The following is a 22632-nucleotide window of genomic DNA, read 5'->3' as shown; positions in this document are numbered from 1 at the left end:
GGCCTTACTGTCAGCATTGAGGACGTCTGACTACAATGCACATGAAGGCTGTGTTCCAAATGGCACCCTTTTCCTTATATGTGAGCCCTGGTCAAAAGTAGTGCACTATTTAAGGAATAGGGTGCCATTTGGGGCACATGCGAAGTGATGTATCTAATAACAATAAGCTCAATAAGAGAAGCATCATTTAGCAATTCACAGGAGGAGAGTGAATGTGTATTGTGTATGTACCTTTAGATCAGTGGAGGCTGGTGAGGGGAGGACGTTGTTTCTGTATGATATGTTGGATTAAGGAATAAAGACAGACACCAATGTTCAGTTCAATAGCCTTGTTAAGCCTTGTACAAATCCCTACGCGTGGAGTCTGGGGAACAGTCCAACTAGTCGATTACCTATCAACTAGACTCCGTAACATCATCCTTTTCAATAGAAAGTGCAAACATAACGGCATAACATTGCGTTCTTAACAGTCAAGTCATAACAATTGAAAAGCATGACATTTTCTTTTTACTTCAGCTGTCATCTTCCTTTTTAAAAATTTTTTTTTTTATTTTTTTTTATTAACAGACAACAAGTTAAGTCTCTTGCTTACAGAGTAAGCCTGTCCGGTGGCTTGCACAGCCGACCCACCCGTGAGTAAGTATTGGCTCTGACAGGGGTAGGATTAGGGCCACGAGCTGGAGAGTTTGGTGGGGTAGAAGCTTCACCTTCAGTTGGCTCATGTCTCAATTCTGCACCCCTTACCCTTAGGCCTGGACTGTGATCCAGCTCATCTAAGTGAGTGTATGGCATGTTCTGGTTTGTCTGCTCTGCTACGCGCAGATCCACCCGATTGCGACGATAGAGGGAGCCACCAACATCCACCAGGTAAGAACGTGGTGCAACTCTCTGTAGGCATGTGCCCAGCCTCCAAAGTCCTGTGTGGTCTCCCGGCAGCGGTTTCATCCTTATAGTTTCACCCACCTCCAGCTCTGGTAGGTCTCGAGCAGTCCGGTCGTAGAAGCACTTAGCGAGCTGCTTTCTGTGACGCAGTTTGTCCGTGACGCCAACCATGACGCAGGGCTCAAGTAGCTTGTTAGCTACGGGGATAGTAGTCTTCAGACGTCTGGACAGAAGGCGTTGTGCTGGGCTGCTGTCCATGTTTTCGGTGGGTGTGTTCCTCCACTGTAAGATCGCTTTCCATGGGTCGTTGCTGTCGCGCAAGGCCCTGCTTAACAGGTTTTTTGCAATCTTGACAGCTGATTCTGCCTTGCCATTTGCTTTTGGGTGTCTTGGAGAGGAGGTCACGTGGTCAAACTCCCATTCTGAGGCGAAACGCTTGAACTGTGCAGTGAATTGTGGGCCATTGTCCGTGATTACCTTGTCAGGCTGACCTTGCCTTGCAAACTGCGCCTTGCAGCGCTTTATGACCGTCTCTGCGGACAAGTCAGGGAGCAGTTCAATTTCCCAAAAGTCAGAGTAATGATCAACGAGGAGAAGATAGTCCTTTTGTCTGTGGCTGAATAAGTCCATGCTGATGATTTGCCAGGCCCTTGTGGGCAGTTCGTGTGACATCATGGTTTCCTTTTGCTGTTCATGAGCGTACTCGTTGCATGTGGTACAGTTGCTGACAAAGTCTTTAATTTCTGCTTGCATGTTTGGCCAGTATAATGTTTCACGAGCCTGACGGTAGCATGCGTCACCTCCGACGTGACTGGAGTGTATGCGGGTAAGCATCTCTGGACGTAGTGATTTGGGAATAATGACCTTCTGACCTCTGAACAAGACGCCATTTTGCACACTGATCTCATCTCGAAAGGTCCAGTATTCTCTCACTGTGAAAGGTGTCTCCTCTTTCAGATATGGCCAACCTGCTAGAGCCATGGACTTCAGTGACTGTAGGTGTTCGTCCTTGTCAGTATGTTGCCTGATCTGGGCTAGGCGGTGATCTGTCACGTTTAAGTAGTCTGCCTGATTGATCTGTTGAACATCTTGTTGTTCCTGCTGTAGCGAACAGATGGCCTGCCGCTGATAGGCAGTGCCTCTACCTGTACATTGTGCTGTTGCCCTGCTCAGTGTGTCGCTGATGTACATCTCAGGTCCTGGCTTGTAAATGACCTTCAGGCTGTAGTTTTGCAGAGTCAGGAGCATACTTTGAAGCCTCTTGGGCGCGTTGAGGAGAGGTTTACTGAATATGGCAATGAGTGGTTTGTGGTCAGTTTCAGCGGTGACCAGCTCTCGACCATATAAGTAGTGATGGAATCGCTGACAGGAGAAGACGATGCTGAGGCACTCTTTCTCAATTTGTGCATAGTTTTGTTCGGTGGGGGTGAGCGCTCTCGAGGCAAACGCAACGGGCTGGCCTTCCTGCATAAGGCAGCATCCAAGTCCCCTTTGGCTAGAGTCGCTCTGGATTGTGACAGGCTTCGTGACGTCGTAGTAGCGCAACACTGGCATGGATGAAGCCAGAGATTTCATCTCCTGCACTGCGGCCTCGTGCTTGGGTAGCCAGTGCCATGGTGTGTCTTTGTCCAGCAACCGGCGCAGAGGCTCACAGACTGCTGATAGGTGTGGCATGAACTTTGCAAGATAGTTTGCAAAGCCGATGAGACGCTGTACTCCTTTTGCATCAGACGGGTTTGGCATGTCGAGGATCGCTTGGACCTTGTCTGGGTCCGGCTTCAGGCCTTTTGCCGAGAGAATGTGGCCATGGAAGTGGACGTCTTTCACCTTGAACTGCAGCTTCTTCAGGCCAAGACGAAGCTTAACTGATCGGCAGCGCTCCATCAGTGCCAGGAGCTTCACATCGTGGTCGCGTTCTGCTTCTTCGTCTGTTTCACCACAGCCTACGATCAGGATATCATCGGCGATGGGTTCAATGCCCTTGAGCCCAGCCAGTAACTCGTGCTGCTTGCGTTGGTATACCTCAGGCGCCACTGAGACACCAAACGGGAGCTTGAGCCAGCGTTTCCGACCCCAGGGGGTCCAGAAGGTAGTCATGAAGCTGCTTTCTTCGTCCAGCTTGCATTGAAGGAATGCATCTCGGGCATCCACCAAGGTGAAAATCCTGGCCTTGGGAAGCTTATAGAGGACATCCTCTAGTGTCGGCATGATGTAGTGGGATCGTTTCAGTGCTTGGTTCAGATGCTTTGGGTCGATGCAGACCCTCAGCTTCTCTGGTTTTTTCACTATGACCATATTGCTGATCCAGTCAGTTGGTTCAGTCACAGATGTCATGTGGCCATCGGCCTCATACTTGTCCAGCTGGGCCTTCACAGCCACTTTCATTGCAATGGGCACATTGCGAGGAGCACACTGGACTGGAGTAATGCTCTCATCCACTTCAAAGTGTACCTCCCCAGGCACTGATTCAACGGGCATGTTGAATACATCGTCATATCTGCTGAGTAGTTGTTCTTTGGACAGGGGTCCATGCTGGACATGATCCACAATGTGCAGGTCATTTGGTACAGTGAACTGCATCAGTCCCAGGCGTTCGCATGTAGAGCCTGAGAGGAGAGGATTTTGACTGGTTTTCACAATCTCGAACTCCAGCTTGTGTTTGCGTCCCCGAATAACACATTCGGTCTCAAAGGTGCCCATAGAGCTCATTAGTTCTCCTGAGTACAGCTTTAGTCTAGTATCGCTGGGAAATAGATGTGTGTCAGGTGCCAGATTGATTTTGTCTTTGTAGCTCATTACGTTGCATGTAGCACCCGAATCCAGTTGACATTGTTGTTGCTTGTTGTGTAATCGTAGTGTCACAAACCATTTCTTCCCTCTTGAGTGTACAGCCCCAATGGATTCATGCATGTAAATGTCACTTTCACTGTTCAGCTCTGAACATTGAGTAACATCATCAACACAGTGAATCTTGCCCTCACTCACCCTTCTTTTGCTTTTGAGACACACTTTTGCAAAGTGATTATTAGTTCCACAAGCTCTGCATGGTTTTCCATAGGCCGGGCAGTGCTCTTTGCCACGTGTGTGTGTATTCCCACAGTATTTACATGCTACGGGGCTCTCTGTGTTCACCGTTCGTGGTGAATTACTCTGCCTCGATTGGTTTTGTCTGAATGTCTGCCTAGCAACAGCGTGAACAGTATCAACGTCGGAGCGTGGGGTTTCCGTTTCCATTGCTCTCATTCTCATGTCAGTGACTTCAGCAGTGCGGAACATTTCGATGGCAGTTACTAATGTTAAGCCTCTCTCTCTCAGTAGACGCCGGCGCGTATTCTCATTTGCAATTCCCAGTACTATTTTGTCACGAATCAGTTCATCTTTCAATCCCCCGTATTCACAAGTGGCGGATTTCTCTCTCAAACGGGTTACAAAGTTGTGTACTGACTCACCCTCTTCCTGTTTGCAGCTTCCGAAAACGAACCGCTCGTAAATTACGTTTCTGGCGGGTTTGAAGTAATTCTCCAATGCATCCAATATAGCCTTTGCATCACACTGTTGTCGTGCCGTGAGGGTGAAATTGTGCCGGTAGATATGCCTGCATTCGCTGCCCATTAAACTCCTCAGAGTTGCCGCTTGTACCTCGTTGGGTTTCTCATGTAGACCGGTCGCCAGCGCATAGTCCTCGAATTCATCCCTGAAGTTGTCCCAATTAGTATTCCAGTCCCCTGTGAGAACCATGTGATTTGGTGGCGGAATGTTCGCTGCCATAGCAATGGAATAGGAGATTTCTTTGTCTTCAGTCATGGAGGTAGGTAGTGATGCTAGCTAGCCAGCTAACACGAGTTGATCAGTGTTGTGAGTAGGAAACGGCTTGTGTTCGCATATGGAACGTAACTGCGCCTATACTGTACTTAGCTACAAAAATAACAAACGTGTGTTTTCCGAGCCACTTCTGATACCATGTTTCTGTATGATATGTTGGATTAAGGAATAAAGACAGACACCAATGTTCAGTTCAATAGCCTTGTTAAGCCTTGTACAAATCCCTACGCGTGGAGTCTGGGGAACAGTCCAACTAGTCGATTACCTATCAACTAGACTCCGTAACAGACGTCTCATAATAATGGCTGGAACGGAGTCAATGGAATGATATCAAACACATGCCATTATTATGAGCCGTCCTCCCCTCAGCAGCCTCCACCGTTTTAGATGTCTCATTGTGTGTGTGTGTGTGTGTGTGTGTGTGCGAGCCAATGTATCCTTTTCTGGCCTTCCACTGTTTCAACACAGGGTGCGAATCCTAACTTCCACTTAATTCAAATGTTTACTTAGTAACGCATTGATGTCATTGGGAGACTAAGTGGAAATTGAACTTCAGTTGAAGTTAGGATTCACCCTGAAGTGATGTATATGAGAGAGTGAACCAACGGACTCTCATTCTTTGGCCTTCCACTGTTCTGACACAATTACCAATTCCCAACCAGAACACTCCTCCAGATACACAGGAGGAGGAGGGCTGTGTGTGTACGTGTTTACTTGTGTGTGTGTGTCAGAGCAGTGGGAGGACAGTGGGGGAGGCCTTACTGTCAGCATTGAGGACGTCTGACTACAATGCACATGAATGCTGTGTTCCAAATGGCACCCTTTTCCTTATATATGAGCCCTGGTCAAAAGTAGTGCACTATTTAAGGAATAGGGTGCCATTTGGGACACATGCGAAGTGATGTATCTAATAACAATAAGCTCAATAAGAGAAGCATCATTTAGCAATTCACAGGAGGAGAGTGAATGTGTATTGTGTATGTACCTTTAGATCAGTGGAGGCTGGTGAGGGGAGGACGTCTCATAATAATGGCTGGAACGGAGTCAATGGAATGATATCAAACACATGCCATTATTATGAGCCGTCCTCCCCTCAGCAGCCTCCACCGTTTTAGATGTCTCATTGTGTGTGTGTGTGTGTGTGTGTGTGCGAGCCAATGTATCCTTTTCTGGCCTTCCACTGTTTCAACACAGGGTGCGAATCCTAACTTCCACTTAATTCAAATGTTTACTTAGTAACGCATTGATGTCATTGGGAGACTAAGTGGAAATTGAACTTCAGTTGAAGTTAGGATTCACCCTGAAGTGATATATATGAGAGAGTGAACCAACAGACTCTCATTCTTTGGCCTTCCACTGTTCTGACACAATTACCCAGTCAGGTTACTTATTGATCCATTGTCATTTGCTGTAACATTCATTTCCATGGCAATCAGGTCACTCCCATTTCCTGTCAATGTTCAGGCGGAAGGAAACATAGAATTAGAATTAATCATTAACAGTAACAGGATGCTACAGATGTCCAGAAAGGACAAGAACCTTTAAAATACAGAGAGAGAGAGAGAGAGAGAGAGAGAGAGAGAGAGAGAGAGAGAGAGAGAGAGAGAGAGAGAGAGAGAGAGAGAGAGAGAGAGCGAGAGGAAGGAGAGAGAGAGTGAGCAAGAGAGCGAGCGAGCGAGAGAGAGAGAGAGAGAGAGAGAAACGGGCTGAGTGAAACTATCCCTGGTTTATTGAAACCACCTCCAGATAGTTCCACCTACAACGACACTAACACAGGTAACACATGCAACACAAACATCATCCAAAGCCATTCATCCTAAATGAATCCACCTTTATTGTTTGTTTGAAGAGCTATTTAATAGAAATAACACATTTTGTTTGAAGAGGGAGATGAGTAGGTGACTCTTTCCCAGATGAGTAAGTTTCACCAGTGGTGACAGTTTCTCCCCCTTGTTTTGATTTTCATAGTTTTTTTGTTTATTTTTCATAGTTTTATTTCTCTGTCTTATTTCTCACAGGGGTTATGATGGAACAATCCCTGCATGAGTCACAGCATGCCAAACAAACTTCCACAGAAACAGCACAGTACTGGTACAAGATACAAACAAACAGACTAACAGCCATGTAAAGATGTTGACGTGGAGCCAGATGGAAAAGCACAGTACTGGTACAAATTACAACAGGTCTATATTGTAAAATATATCCCAACGAGAATAACCTGTATAAATAAAGGTTAAATAAAATAAAATACACAAATAGTCTCCCAGCCTTGACAACGCAACATCAGGAACAGATTGGAGAATCATGACTGTAGCCTTGACAACACAACATCAGGAACAGAGTGGAGAATCATGGCTATAGCCTTGACAATGCAACATCAGGAACAGATTGGAGAATCATTGCTGTAGCCTTGACAACACAACATCAGGAACAGATTGGAGAATCATGGCTGTAGCCTTGACAACACAACATCAGGAACAGAGTGGAGAATCATGACTGTAGCCTTGACAACACAATATCAGGAACAGATTGGAGAATCATGGCTGTAGCCTTGACAACACAACATCAGGAACAGAGTGGAGGATCATGGTCGTAGCCTTGACAACAGAACATCAGGAACAGAGTGGAGAATTATGGCTTTAGCCTTGACAACACAACATCAGGAACAGAGTGAAGAATCATGGCTGTAGCCTTGACAACACAACATCATACAGTACCTTTTCGCATAGCACCACATGAAAGTGAAACGTGATATACAGTATTGCTACATATTTTAGTCTACAGACAACGGTTGAATCAGGATTGGTACTGTAGGTGATAACCGTCTCCAAAATATGCTGTTTTTTCATGATTGTCTTTAACAGAAGTCTGTTAATATATTGAACAGAAATATCAACGCAACATATAAAGTGTTGGTCCCATGTTTCATGAGCTGAAAAAGAAAATATCAGACATTTTCCATCTGCACAAAAAGCTTATGACTCTCAATTGTTGTGCACAAATGTGTTTACATCCCTGTTAGTGAGCATTTCTCCTTTGCCAATATAATCCATCCACCTGACAGGTATGGCATATCAAGAAGCCGATTAAACAGCTTGATCATTACACAGGTGGACCTTGTGCTGGGGATAATAAAAGGCCACTCTAAAATGTGCAGTTTTGTCACACAACACAATGCCACAGATGTTTCAAGTTTTGAGGGAGCGTGTAATTGGCATACTGACTGCAGGTACGTCCACCAGAGCTGTTGCCAGAGAATTGAATGCTAATTTCTCTATCATAAGCTGCCTCCAACGTCGTTTTAGAGAATTTGGCAGTATGTCCAACCGGCCTCACAACCGCAGACCACGTGTAACCACGCCAGCCCAGGACCTCCACATCCGACTTATTCATCTGAGGGATCGTCTGAGACCAGCCACCTGGACAGCTGATGAAAAGTTCTCAGGGAAGCTCATCTGCATGCTCGTCATCCTCAACAGCAGTTTGGCGTCGTAACCGACTTCAGTCGGCAAATGTTCACCTTCGATGGCCACTGGCACGTTGGAGAAGTGTGTTCTTCACAGATGAATCCCTGTTTCAACTGTACCGGGCAGATTGAAGACAGCGTGTATGGCGTCGTGTGGGCGAGCAGTTTGCTGATGTCAACGTTGTGAATTGAGTGCCCCATGGTGGCGGCGGGGTTATGGTATGGGCAGGCATAAGCTTCGGACAACGAACACAATTGCATTTTATCGATGGCAATTTCAATGCACAGAGATATCGTGACGAGATCCTGAGGCCCATAGTCGTGCCGTTCATCCGCCGCCTTCTTTCATGTTTCAGCATGATAATGCACGGCCCCGTGTTGCAAGGATCTGTACACAATTCCTGGAAGTTGAAAATGTCCCAGTTCTTCCATGGGCTGCATACTCACCAGACATGTCACCCATTGAGCATATTTGGGATGCTCTGGATCGACGTGTACGACAGCCTGTTCCAGTTCCCTCCAATATCAAGCAACTTCACAGAATCATTGAAGAGGAGAGGGACATTTTTCCCACAGGCTACAATCAACAGCCTGAGCAATGTGAAGGAGATGTCGCACAATATGAGGCAAATGGTTGTCACCAGATACTGACTGGTTTTCTGATCCACGCCCCTACAAAAAAAAAAAAAAAAAAAAGGTATCTGGGACCAACAGATGCACATCTGTATTCCCAGTCATGTGAAATCCATAGATTAGGGCCTAATGAATTTATTTCAATTGACTGATTTCCTTACATGAACTGTAACTCAGTAAAATGTTGCATTTTATATTTGTTCAGTAGCCATTTAGCAACTGCTTTAATTCTAAGCCATTTAAACTACAGTGTGTGCATACATCTTTAGAATAGGTTATGTGACTCCTGAGGGAATCGAACCCACCACCCATACATTGTTAGGGACACATGTATATCAGCTAAGCGAAACAGGACCTCAGTTCTTAACCCAGGAAGCACTGTTAACGTGTTTCACCTTTGCTAGATTTTGTAGCACTAGCAATACTGTATGATGTGGTATAATTAAGTAATGAGGACCGAGGGGGTGTGGTATATGGCCAATATACCGTCTCCCGAGTGGCGCAGTGGTCTAAGGCACTGCATCGCGGTGCTAGCTGTGCCACTAGAGATCCTGGTTCGAATCCAGGCTCTGTCATAGCCGGCCGTGATCGGGAGACCCATGGGGCGGCGCACATTTGGCCCAGCGTCATCCAGGGTAGGGGAGGGAATGGCCGGCAGGGATGTAGCTCAGTTGTTAGAGCATGGCGTTTGCAACGCCAGGGTTGTGGGTTCGATTCCCATGAGGGGCCAGTATGAAAAATAAAAAAAGAATGTATGCACTCACTAACTGTAAGTCGCTCTGGATAAGAGCGTCTGCTAAATGACTAAAATGTAAATACCACTGCTAAGGGCTGTTCTTAGGCACGACGCAATGCAGACCTTAGCCGTGGTATATTGGCTGTTATAAATTATAAACTGGTTACCAACGTAATCAGAGCAGTAAAAACACGTTTTGTCATACCCGTGGTATACTGTCTGGCGGTCAGCCATTCAGCATTCAGGGCTCGAACCACCCAGTTTATTATGTCATATACCATGGATGTCAGCCAATCAGCATTCAGGGCTGGAACCAACCAGTTTATAACACAACATAAGTTATTGTAACTTTAGTGACACAGGTCAGAAGTACAACAACGGAACCATTTTTTCCAAACACATCATAACGATTGCTGAATGTTGCTGGAATGCAGACATCCAAGATTCTGTTCTCCAACGTTCTTCAGAGAACATTGACCCCCACTTTAGAATCTGTAGAAATCTGTGATTGTGTGTGTGCCAATGTATCCTCCTTCTCTAGCCTCCCGCTGTTTCGACACAGCAACAAGGTGATGGTGGACTAATAAAATGTCCCTGTATTGAAGCAGTAACAGGGTGATGGTGGACTAATAAAATGTCCCTGTATTGAAGCAGTAACAGGGTGATGGTAGACTAATATAATGTCCCTGTATTGAAGCAGTAACAGGGTGATGGTAGACTAATATAATATCCCTGTATTGAAGCAGTAACAGGGTGATGGTAGACTAATAAAATGTCCCTGTATAGAAGCAGTAACAGGGTGATGGTAGACTAATATAATGTCCCTGTATTGAAGCAGTAACAGGGTGATGGTGGACTAATGAAATGTCCCTGTATTGAAGCAGTAACAGGGTGATGGTAGACTAATAAAATGTCCCTGTATAGAAGCAGTAACAGGGTGATGGTAGACTAATATAATGTCCCTGTATTGAAGCAGTAACAGGGTGATGGTGGACTAATAAAATGTCCCTGTATTGAAGCAGTAACAGGGTGATGGTGGACTAATATAATGTCCCTGTATTGAAGCAGTAACAGGGTGATGGTGGACTAATATAATGTCCCTGTATTGAAGCAGTAACAGGGTGATGGTGGACTAATATAATGTCCCTGTATTGAAGCAGTAACAGGGTGATGGTGGACTAATAAAATGTCTCTGTATTGAACAGGGTGATGGTGAAACACACCTTTTCTCTCTCCTTTCCTCTCTTGGTAAATAACGAGTGTTGACATTCTGAACGATCTTTATCAATGGCAACTTCCTGCTGAACAAACACTGTTATTCATGTGACTTATTTCCGTGTTATGAAGACAAAAGAGTGTGTGTGTGTGTGTGTGTATGCATGTGTTCATTAGAATGTGACCTGTATTAATCTGTGTGAACACACATCACTCTACAGATATAACTGTTGGATTAGGTGCTGTCTATACAGTGGCTGGACTCCACCATAAACTACACAGTCAGTGGCTGGACTCCACCATAAACTACACAGTCAGTGGCTGGACTCCAACATAAACTACACAGTCAGTGGCTGGACTCCAACAAACTACACAGTCAGTGGCTGTAGGTCAAAAACCAAAACGGGCCTTTAAGGTCCCGAGCACCGATCTTGTGAAACCCTGCTTTAGTGTCTTGACATGGTGCATTCCTCACAGCAGCCAGAAGTGGGCAGTATTTCACTCAACCTGCTGAAGAAGTGATTGGCAGTCAAAGCTTAGTCTAGGCCAGGGGTAAGCAACCCCGTTACTGGAGTGCTGCAGGTACTGCAGGGTGTTGTCCCAACTAGGCTCCACACCAGACCAACTGAACTAAATGATCGGTTCAGTGATTGACAAACTTCAACACACCTGGTCTTCCTGGTCGGTTAAATCCAAAACATAAAGTTCCTGCGGCACTCCAGGACCAAGGTTGCCTGCTAGGCGCAGTACTTCCCAACCCTCTCCTCTGGAACAACCAGACTGGCACACCTGCATCAATTAGTCAAGGGGTTGATGGTTAGTAGACTGTATCAGGTTTGTCAGTTTAGGGCTAAAACTAAAATGTGAAACGTCTGATGGTCCCTGAGGAGAGGGTTGGGAAACCCTGGACTAAGGACCTCAAGCCTCACTCTAGTGCTGCTTTCCTTTATTCTGGGTTATTGATTGATTATTGTTGACTCCAACATTAACTACACAGTCAGTGAATGGACTAGAATACAAACTACACAGACAGTGACTGAACTCAACAATAAACTACACAGTCAGTGACTGGACTCCATCATAAACTACACAGTCAGTGGCCTAACCACTAAGGCCACATCCCAATAGTCTCAATCTGCGTCCTTCCTTTCCTTGTCCCTTTTCATTATCTCCTATCATTTGTAACCACCACAAATCTGACAGACCTCACCATATGAACACAATATGATGGAACGCTGTCAACCTACCAGGCCTCTCACATCTCAGTCATAACAAAGGAATGGAACCCTGTCAACCTACCAGGCCTCTCACATCTCAGTCATAACAAAGTAATTGAACACTATCAACCTACCAGTCCTCTCACATCTCAGTCATAACAAAGTAAAGGTAACAACCATAACCAGTAGTATTAGAATATTGGGACACTGTCTAAATCATACCCTGGACACTGGCATGAGAGACCACTGAAAACAAAACACACAATAATGTACCAAAAAGCCTTTAGTGCAGCGTTTCCCAATCTCGGTCCTCGGGACCCCAAGGGGTGCACGGTTTGGTTTTTGCACGAACAATACACTGCTGTTTCAACTTATCAAAGCCTGATGATTAGTTTAATCAGCTGTGTAGTGCTAGGGCAAAAACCAAAACGTTCACCCTTTGGGGTCCCAAGGACCAAGTTTGGGAAACACTACTTTAGTGTCTTGACATGGTGCATTCCTCACAGCAGCCAGAAGTGGGCAGTATTTCACTCAACCTGCTGAAGAAGTGATTGGCAGACTAAGCTTAGTCTAGGCCAGGGGTAAGCAACCCCGTTACTGGAGTGCTGCAGGTACTGCAGGGTGTTGTCCCAACTAGGCTCCACACCAGACCAACTGAACTAAATGATCGGTTGAGTGATTGACAAACTTCAACACACCTGGTCTGCCTGGTCGGTTAAATCCAAAACATAAAGTTCCTGCAGCACTCCAGGACCAGGGTTGTATATTAGGCACAGTACTTCCCAACCCTCTCCTCTGGAACAACCAGACTGGCACACCAGCATCAATTAGTCAAGGGGTTGATGGTTAGTAGACTGTATCAGGTGTGCCAGTTTAGGTCTAAAACAAAAATGTGAAACGTCTGGTAGTCCCTGAGGAGAGGGTTGGGAAACCCTGGACTAAGGGCCTCAAGCTTCACTGTAGTGCTGCTTTCCTTTATTCTGGGTGATTGATTGATTATTGGTATATTGGCAGTTAGTATTCCAGGCCTGAATCAGTCCCTGATTAGAGGGGAAGGATGATGAGGAGGTTTAAGGGTCTTTCTGTACTGTTACTATGGGGAACCTTTTCTCAGTATCAGCAGTGCTGCTGCTGTTGTTAGTCATGTTCACATATAGCTCAGTATGAACGAAGTGTGAACAAACAATTCTCGGAAGTCATTTGGTGTTTCCGTCCTGTGTGTGTGCGTGTTTTCCTGCGTGTATGCATATTAGCATTAGAATGTGACCTGTATTAATCTGTGTGAACATACATCACTCTACAGATATAACTGTTGGATTAGGTGCTGTCTATACAGTGGCTGGACTCCACCATAAACTACACAGTCATTGGCTGGACTCCACCATAAACTACACAGTCAGTGGCTGAACTCCACCATAAACTACACATTCAGTGGCTGGACTCCACCATAAACTACACATTCAGTGGCTGGACTCCACCATAAACTACACAGTCAGTGGCTTGACTCCACCATAAACTAGACAGTCAGTGATTTAACTCCACCATAAACTCCACATTCAGTGGCTGAACTCCACCATAAACTACACAGTCTTTGGCTGAACTCCACCATAAACTACACAGTCTTTGGCTGAACTCCACCATAAACTACACAGTCAGTGGCTGGACTCCACCATAACCTACACAGTCTTTGGCTGAACTCCACCATAAACTACACAGTCTTTGGCTGAACTCCACCATAAACTACACAGTCTTTGGCTGAACTCCACCATAAACTACACAGTCAGTGGCTGGACTCCACCATAACCTACACAGTCTTTGGCTGAACTCCACCATAAACTACACAGTCTTTGGCTGAACTCCACCATAAACTCCACAGTCTTTGGCTGAACTCCACCATAAACTACACAGTCAGTGGCTGGACTACACCATAACCTACACAGTCAGTGGCTGAACTCCACCATAAACTACACAGTCAGTGGCTGAACTCCACCATAAACTACACAGTCAGTGGCCCAACCACTAAGGACACATCCCAATAGTCTCAATCTGCATCCTTCCTTTCCTTGTCCCTTTTCATGAACTCCTATCATTTGTAACCACCACAAATCTGACAGACCTCACCATATGAACGCAATATGATGGAACACTATCAACCTACCAGGCCTCTCACATCTCAGTCATAACAAAGGAATGGAACCCTGTTAACCTACCAGACCTCTCACATCTCAGTCATAACAAAGGAATGGAACCCTGTTAACCTACCAGGCCTCTCACATCTCAGTCATAACAAAGGAAAGGTAACAACCATAACCAGTAGTATTAGAATACTGCCTAAATCATAACCTGGACATTGGCATGAGAGACAACAGAATAGCAAACACACACACTAATGTACCCAGAGGCCTTTAGTCTTGACTGTGCATTCTGGGCAGAAGAGGGCAGTGTTTAACTCAACCAGATAAAGGAATGATTGGCAGACAAAGCTTAGACTAGGCCAGAGGAAATCAACACTATTTGTGGAGGGCATCAGGTACTGCAGGATTTTGTCCCAACTAGGCATCACACTGTATGTGTGTGAGTATGTGAAGGGAAAGGGGGATACCTAGTCAGTTGCACAACTGAATGCATTCAACCAAAATGTGTCTTCCACATTTAACCCAACCCTTCTGAATCAGAGAGGTGCAGGGGGCTACCTTAATCAACGTCATCGGCAACCGGGGAGAATGGCAGATTTTTCCACCTGGCTGGCTGGGGGACATGAACCAGCAACTTTTCAATTACTGGCCCAATGCTCATAACCACTAGGCTATCTATGTGTGTGTGTGTGTGTGTGTGTGTGTGTGTGTGTGTGTGTGTGTGTGTGTGTGTGTGTGTGTGTGTGTGTGTGTGTGTGTGTGTGTGTGTGTGTGTGTGTGTGTGTGTGTGTGTGTGTGTGTGTGTGTGTGTGTGTGTGTGTGTGTGTGTGCGTGTGTGTGTGTGTGTGTGTACTGTGCTAAGGGGTTTGTGGTTTGATGGGTACTTGTGCCTGTAGGTGCTTGTTCTCAGCAAGAGAGGAGGGACTGTGAAAATTACCATAAGAGCACTGGTATAAAAACACTCCCTGAAAGTTAAACATTTCAATGCTGATTCTGTATCTTCAAATAGAGAGAGAGAGAGAGAGAGAGAGAAAGGGTATTACAATATTACAGTTTTGTATTACATTTTTGTATTAGATATGTGTTTGTTAATTTGTTCGATTTGTTTTATATAAAATGTGAGAGAGAGAGAGAGAGGGAGAGCGTGAGAGAGAGAGAAAGATAATTTAAATACATATAAAAAATCCCTCTTACACTTTGTACCTGTTTTTTTTCGACCAATTCTCTGAAGGTTCATCTCCGTCAACTTGGTCTCAATTCCCCCAAAACCTTAGACATGGTCCCTAACTCCCTTGACGACATGTATAACGGCTGCACTGAACAAATGTACAACAAGGTGCAGAAGGAATATCTGGAACATGAAAACAACAGGGAAGGGATCTTCAAACAAGCCTGGATGAATGCAGAAAAATGTGCAAGAAAGGCCAAGTCCAATTCTAAAGACAAACTTACACATGATCATATCAAGGCTATCTGTGCTTACACAGCAGGTTCCCCTAAGATATACCCAGTGTTCAACCAAGCAGTCCGGACCAATAGAACAGAGTACACAACCTCCTTCCAGTTCCACTCCCTGCATTTCCTGCTGACTGACGCCATTTGCCTCCTGAAACTAAACCAACAGACCTGTCACACCACATACCGGAGAACCAACATGGAGTTTGGAGGTGAAGTTAACAAAATAATCAGATTTGGCTTCTTTGCCTCCAGCTCTCTTGAGAAGGGAATTTAAAAAAAATTTGGAGACAAGTCTTGCTTTGACATAAATACATGTTTTTCCGCTAATCTGAAGTCCTACCCCAACATGGGGAATCATGAAAAGGAGGTGTTGATTCCACCGTATGAAGTGTTCAAAGTTACTGCCGTGATGAAGAAAGAAAATGATGAAAACCTTTGGTGCGATGTTGTGTACAAACTAGAGAGTATCAAACCCCCCAAGAGTAACCTGAATTGCAACATTTTTAAGAAGCCAATTATTAATTAAGAAAATCTATGTTGATCTTGAGTAATTGTCCCTAAATAGGATTTAAATCAAACAGCCAGGCTGCTTATCCTTCTTAAAGTAAATAAAGCCAAACAATGTGTTTTCAGTGTTTAAAGCTTTTATTGTATTAAGTTAATTGGTTCATTGGTGGATGTTACATACAAACCTCATCCTGACTACCTGAAATAGTGATTATTAAGATGTTTGTACTAGCCTTTGTATCAGACTCCATAGGAGACTTTAAAGCACTTACAGTAAATGTCTTCTGCAACTTCTGGCAAAATGAATAAAGAAAATCATTGAGCTTGACTACAGTAAGTCTCGTCCATTTTGTTTTCACTTTCACTGTACCACGTTTAGACAAACTAAAGTTACAACATTACATTAAGTCAATTCTGGACGTCTCTTCACAAATTGCCCCGCCCCGATTAGCCCACAGGCATGTCACCCATCACCGGCTGATTCTCATAAGTGGTGGGGCCCTGCCCCTGCCGTCCTTGATTGGCTCCGAAGTTTATACTAGGGGCCTCAAGGTTTGCCGTAGTGCTGTTTTCTTTATTCCCTGATAGCTGATTAATTGATGGGTTAATTGATCGACTGATCGATCAATCAATTGATTGATTAGTGGTATATTGGATATGAGTATTTCATGCCTGAATCAGTCCCTGATTAGAGGGGAAGGATGATGATGAGGTTTAAGGGTCTTTCTGTACTGTTACTATGGGTAACCTTTTCTCAGTATCAGCAGTGCTGCTGCTGGTGTTAGTCATGTTCACATATAGCTCAGTATGAAAGAAGTGTGAATTTTTTTTTATCAGAAGCCATGTGGTGTTTCCTGCCTGTGTGTGTGTGTGTGTGTGTGTGTGTGTGTGTGTGTGTGTGTGTGTGTGTGTGTGTGTGTGTGTGTATGTGTGTGTGTGTGTGTGTATGTGTGTGTGTGTGTGTGTGTGTGTGTGTGTGTGTGTGTTAGCATGTATGCATGTGTTCTTTTGAAAGTGACCTGTATTAATCTGTGTAAACACACATCACTCTACAGATATAACTGTTGGATAAGGTGCCACCTATACAGGGGCTGGCTATAAACTCCACAGTCAGTGGCTGGACTCAACCATAAACTCCACAGTCAGTGGCTGAACTAAACCATAAACTACACAGTCAGTGGCTGGACTCCACCATAAACTACACAGTCAGTGACTGAACTCCACCATAAACTACACAGACAGTGACTGAACTCCACCATAAACTCCACAGTCAGTGACTGGACTCCACCATAAACTCCACAGTCAGTGGCTGAACTCCACCATAAACTCCACAGTCAGTGGCTGAACTCCACCATAAACTCGACAGTCAGTGGCTGGGCTCCATCATAAACTACACAGTCAGTGGCTGGACACCACCATAAACTACACAGTCAGTAGCTGGACTCCACCATAAACTACACAGTCATTGGCTGGACTCCACAATAAACTACACGGTAAGTGACTGTACTCTACCATATACACCACAGTCATTGGCTGAACTCCACCATAAATTCCACAGACATTGGCTGAACTCAACCATAAACTCCACAGTCATTGGCTGAACTTCACCATACATTCCACAGACATTGGCTGAACTCCACCATAAACTCCACAGTCATTGGCTGAACTTCACCATAAATTCCACAGACATTGGCTGAACTCCACCATACACTACACAGTCAGTGGCTGGGCTCCATCATAAACTACACAGTCAGTGGCTGGACTCCACAATAAACTACACGGTAAGTGACTGAACTCCACCATAAACACCACAGTCATTGGCTGAACTCCACCCTAAATTCCACAGACATTGGCTGAACTCCACCATAAATTCCACAGTCATTGGCTGAACTCCACCATAAATTCCACAGACATTGGCTGAACTCCACCATAAACTACACAGTCAGTGGCTGGACTCCACCATTAAATACATATTTAGTGGCTGGACTCCACCATAAACTACACAGTCAGTTGCTGGACTCCACCATAAACTACACAGTCATTGGCTGAACTCCACCATAAACTGCACAGTCAGTGGCCTAACCACTAGGGCCACATCCCAATAGTCTCAATATGCGTCCTTCCTTTCCTTGTCCCTTTTCATTATCCCCTATCATTTGTAACCACCACAAATCTGACAGACCTCACCATATGAACGCAATATGATGGAACCCTGTCAACCTACCAGGCCTCTCACATCTCAGTCATAACAAAGGAATGGAACCCTGTCAACCTACCAGGCCTCTCAAATCTCAGTCATAACAAAGGAATGGAACCCTGTCAACCTACCAGGCCTCTCAAATCTCAGTCATAACAAAGGAATGGAACCCTGTCAACCTACCAGGCCTCTCAAATCTCAGTCATAACAAAGGAATGGAACCCTGTCAACCTACCAGGTCTCTCACATCTCAGTCATAACAAAGGAATGGAACCCTGTCAACCTACCAGGTCTCTCACATCTCAGTCATAACAAAGGAATGGAACCCTGTCAACCTACCAGGTCTCTCAAATCTCAGTCATTACAAAGGAATGGAACCCTGTCAACCTATCAGGTCTCTCACATCTCAGTCATAACAAAGGAATGGAACCCTGTCAACCTACCAGGTCTCTCACATCTCAGTCATAACAACCATAACCAGCAGTATTAGAATATTGGAATACTGTCTAAGTCATACCCTGGACACTGGCATGAGAGGCCACTGAAAAGCAAACACACGCTAATGTACCTAAAAGCCTTTAGTGCAGCGTTTCACAATCTCGGTCCTCGGGACCCCAAAGGGGGCACGGTTTGGTTTTTGCACGAACAATACACTGCTGTTTCAACTTATCAAAGCCTGATGATTAGTTTAATCAGCTGTGTAGTGCTAGGGCAAAAACCAAAACGTGCACCCTTTGGGGTCCCAAGGACCGAGTTTGGGAAACCCTGCTTTAGTGTCTTGACACGGTGCATTCCTCACAGCAGCCAGAAGTGGGCAGTACTTCACTCAACCTGCTGAAGAAGTGATTGGCAGTCAAAGCTTAGTCTAGGTCAGGGGTAAGCAACCCCGTTACTGGAGTGCTGCAGGTACTGCAGGGTGTTGTCCCAACTAGGCTCCACACCAGACCAACTGAACTAAATGATCGGTTGAGTGATTGACAAACTTCAACACACCTGGTCTTCCTGGTCGGTTAAATCCAAAACATAAAGTTCATGCGGCACTACAGGACCAAGGTTGCCTGCTAGGCGCAATACTTCCCAACCCTCTCCTCTGGAACAACCAGACTGGCACACCTGCATCAATTAGTCAAGGGGTTGATGGTTAGTAGACTGTATCAGGTTTGTCCGTTTAGGGCTAAAACTAAAATGTGAAACGTCTGATGGTCCCTGAGGAGAGGGTTGGGAAACCCTGGACTAAGGGCCTCAAGCCTCACTGTAGTGCTGCTTTCCTTTATTCTGGGTTATTGATTGATTATTGGTATATTGGCTGTTAGTATTCCAGGCCTGAATCAGTCCCTGATTAGAGGGGAAGGATGATGAGGAGGTTTAAGGGTCTTTCTGTACTGTTATTATGGGAAACCTTTTCTCAGTATCAGCAGTGCTGCTGCTGTTGTTAGTCATGTTCACATATAGCTCAGTATGAACGAAGTGTGAAAAAACAATTCTCGGAAGTCATTTGGTGTTTCCGTCCTGTGTGTGTGCGTGTTTTCCTGCGTGTATGCATATTAGCATTAGAATGTGACCTGTATTAATCTGTGTGAACATACATCACTCTACAGATATAACTGTTGGATTAGGTGCTGTCTATACAGTGGCTGGACTCCACCATAAACTACACAGTCATTGGCTGGACTCCACCATAAACTACACAGTCATTGGCTGGACTCCACCATAAATTACAAAGTCTTTGGCTGAACTCCACCATAAACTACGCAGTCAGTGGCTGAACTCCACCATAAACTACACAGTCAGTGATTTAACTCCACCATAAACTCCACAGTCAGTGGCTGGACTCCACCATAAACTACACAGTCAGTGATTTAACTCCACCATAAACTACACAGTCATTGGCTGGACTCCACCATAAACTACAAAGTCTTTGGCTGAACTCCACCATAAACTACGCAGTCAGTGGCTGAACTCCACCATAAACTACACAGTCAGTGATTTAACTCCACCATAAACTACACAGTCATTGGCTGGACTCCACCATAAACTACACAGTCAGTGATTTAACTCCACCATAAACTACACAGTCAGTGGCCCAACCACTAAGGACACATCCCACTAGTCTCAATCTGCATCCTTCCTTTCCTTGTCCCTTTTCATGAACTCCTATCATTTGTAACCACCACAAATCTGACAGACCTCACCATATGAACGCAATATGATGGAACGCTGTCAACCTACCAGGCCTCTCACATCTCAGTCATAACAAAGGAATGGAACCCTGTCAACCTACCAGGTCTCTCACATCTCAGTCATAACAAAGGAATGGAACCCTGTCAACCTACCAGGTCTCTCACATCTCAGTCATAACAAAGGAATGGAACCCTGTCAACCTACCAGGTCTCTCAAATCTCAGTCATTACAAAGGAATGGAACCCTGTCAACCTATCAGGTCTCTCACATCTCAGTCATAACAAAGGAATGGAACCCTGTCAACCTACCAGGTCTCTCACATCTCAGTCATAACAACCATAACCAGCAGTATTAGAATATTGGAATACTGTCTAAGTCATACCCTGGACACTGGCTTGAGAGGCCACTGAAAAGCAAACACACGCTAATGTACCTAAAAGCCTTTAGTTCAGCGTTTCACAATCTCGGTCCTCGGGACCCCAAAGGGTGCACGGTTTGGTTTTTGCACGAACAATACACTGCTGTTTCAACTTATCAAAGCCTGATGATTAGTTTAATCAGCTGTGTAGTGCTAGGGCAAAAACCAAAACGTGCACCCTTTGGGGTCCCAAGGACCGAGTTTGGGAAACCCTGCTTTAGTGTCTTGACACGGTGCATTCCTCACAGCAGCCAGAAGTGGGCAGTACTTCACTCAACCTGCTGAAGAAGTGATTGGCAGTCAAAGCTTAGTCTAGGTCAGGGGTAAGCAACCCCGTTACTGGAGTGCTGCAGGTACTGCAGGGTGTTGTCCCAACTAGGCTCCACACCAGACCAACTGAACTAAATGATCGGTTGAGTGATTGACAAACTTCAACACACCTGGTCTTCCTGGTCGGTTAAATCCAAAACATAAAGTTCATGCGGCACTACAGGACCAAGGTTGCCTGCTAGGCGCAGTACTTCCCAACCCTCTCCTCTGGAACAACCAGACTGGCACACCTGCATCAATTAGTCAAGGGGTTGATGGTTAGTAGACTGTATCAGGTTTGTCCGTTTAGGGCTAAAACTAAAATGTGAAACGTCTGATGGTCCCTGAGGAGAGGGTTGGGAAACCCTGGACTAAGGGCCTCAAGCCTCACTGTAGTGCTGCTTTCCTTTATTCTGGGTTATTGATTGATTATTGGTATATTGGCTGTTAGTATTCCAGGCCTGAATCAGTCCCTGATTAGAGGGGAAGGATGATGAGGAGGTTTAAGGGTCTTTCTGTACCGTTATTATGGGAAACCTTTTCTCAGTATCAGCAGTGCTGCTGCTGTTGTTAGTCATGTTCACATATAGCTCAGTATGAACGAAGTGTGAAAAAACAATTCTCGGAAGTCATTTGGTGTTTCCGTCCTGTGTGTGTGCGTGTTTTCCTGCGTGTATGCATATTAGCATTAGAATGTGACCTGTATTAATCTGTGTGAACATACATCACTCTACAGATATAACTGTTGGATTAGGTGCTGTCTATACAGTGGCTGGACTCCACCATAAACTACACAGTCATTGGCTAGACTCCACCATAAACTACACAGTCATTGGCTGGACTCCACCATAAATTACAAAGTCTTTGGCTGAACTCCACCATAAACTACGCAGTCAGTGGCTGAACTCCACCATAAACTACACAGTCAGTGATTTAACTCCACCATAAACTCCACAGTCAGTGGCTGGACTCCACCATAAACTACACAGTCAGTGATTTAACTCCACCATAAACTACAAAGTCTTTGGCTGAACTCCACCATAAACTACGCAGTCAGTGGCTGAACTCCACCATAAACTACACAGTCAGTGATTTAACTCCACCATAAACTACACAGTCATTGGCTGGACTCCACCATAAACTACACAGTCAGTGATTTAACTCCACCATAAACTACACAGTCAGTGGCCCAACCACTAAGGACACATCCCACTAGTCTCAATCTGCATCCTTCCTTTCCTTGTCCCTTTTCATGAACTCCTATCATTTGTAACCACCACAAATCTGACAGACCTCACCATATGAACGCAATATGATGGAACGCTGTCAACCTACCAGGCCTCTCACATCTCAGTCATAACAAAGGAATGGAACCCTGTCAACCTACCAGGCCTCTCACATCTCAGTCATAACAAAGGAATGGAACCCTGTTAACCTACCAGGCCTCTCACATCTC

General features: G+C 45.1%; 1 pseudogene across 1 annotated transcript; it reads left to right on the top strand.

The window, feature by feature from the left end:
• Positions 1–4684: 4684 nt before the first annotated feature.
• Positions 4685–16242, top strand: LOC311110209 (erythroblast NAD(P)(+)--arginine ADP-ribosyltransferase-like; annotated as a pseudogene). Its single transcript has 2 exons — positions 4685–4690; positions 15338–16242. The product of its transcript is annotated as an erythroblast NAD(P)(+)--arginine ADP-ribosyltransferase-like (transcript).
• Positions 16243–22632: the final 6390 nt, after the last annotated feature.

This window comes from Coregonus lavaretus (genome assembly GCF_964263955.1).
Source record: "Coregonus lavaretus genome assembly, contig: SUPER_35_unloc_2, whole genome shotgun sequence".
Taxonomy (NCBI): Eukaryota; Metazoa; Chordata; class Actinopteri; order Salmoniformes; family Salmonidae; genus Coregonus; species Coregonus lavaretus.
This window is presented reverse-complemented; position numbering and strand designations above follow the sequence as displayed.